This window comes from Capsicum annuum, chromosome 11 (assembly GCF_002878395.1).
Source record: "Capsicum annuum cultivar UCD-10X-F1 chromosome 11, UCD10Xv1.1, whole genome shotgun sequence".
NCBI classification, from domain to species: Eukaryota; Viridiplantae; Streptophyta; class Magnoliopsida; order Solanales; family Solanaceae; genus Capsicum; species Capsicum annuum.
Genome location: NC_061121.1, coordinates 51,981,868 through 51,983,009, shown reverse-complemented (window position 1 = coordinate 51,983,009; position 1,142 = coordinate 51,981,868).

Here is a 1,142-nt window from a genome sequence, read left to right as displayed (position 1 = left end):
TATCAACCCAAGTCTGGTAGGAAGATATCTTAACCTATGCTGGCTACGTAGTTCTGTAATATAGGGACTGCTACTAAGGATCAAACCCTCTACTGGCAAGAATGCCCCCATCCCTGGGTTAGCTCAGTTCTGAATCCTACTCCCAACTGAATAGACACTAGACTGATTTCTAAACTTTACTAGGCTGGATTAAACTATTACTGATCGTACCTTCTAACTGAACTGAATTAAGTTCACTGAGTTTCATTAACTTACGGAGTACTATTGAATTCTGTTAACTGATGGAATACCATAGGGTTCTATTGACTAGATGGATTTACTGAGGTCAGAACTGAATACTGAATTGTAACTGTGCCTGATTACTGAGGCTACTATTTGTGACACTACTGATACTATTCTGTAACTACTACAACTCTAGGTAAACAACTAAGTTTTTGGGTAGTGGATACCCTAGGACTCGATAGCATGAAAAATAAATCATAACATAAACTTGAAGGGCATAACCATATACACTTGATTATAATTCATTCATAGAGACATTCCATCAAACACTTGCATCATATAACTTGCACATAAGCTAACATGACATGATAGTTTTCCCTTTTTCTTTGTTTACATTAGCAATTTATCAAACATATGGAGGACATAATCCATGCACATGACACTAACCACATATGAGCGCTATAATTCAAATCCCATTTACAATTTCAAGAGTTTAGCATGGATTTACATGATTCTATACATATATCAAATAACTCCACATGAAACTTGTAGCAAAACATGGATTAGAGACCCAATTAATCATTATAATCATGAATATAATCAAACCCAACATAAAATTCATATAATCAATACACTTGAGGTTTTAAAAATAGATTCTTGAACTCCAAGGGTGGAAGGGACCCTTGAATGAACACTTGGCATAACTTAATAATTAAATTCTGAAAGATTGATGGTAAGTTCTTGAGACTTGAATTGAATTTAAAATCTCCTAGGGTTTGTTCTTAAGAGCAACTTGTGAAGAATGAATAGTTTTCCTCTTAGAAGGGTCTAATTTTACGTTTTAGGGCTGATAGACATTGGAAAAGACCCAATTGCCCCTGAGGATGCGGCTTTTTAATGATTGAAAACTGACCTAGCAA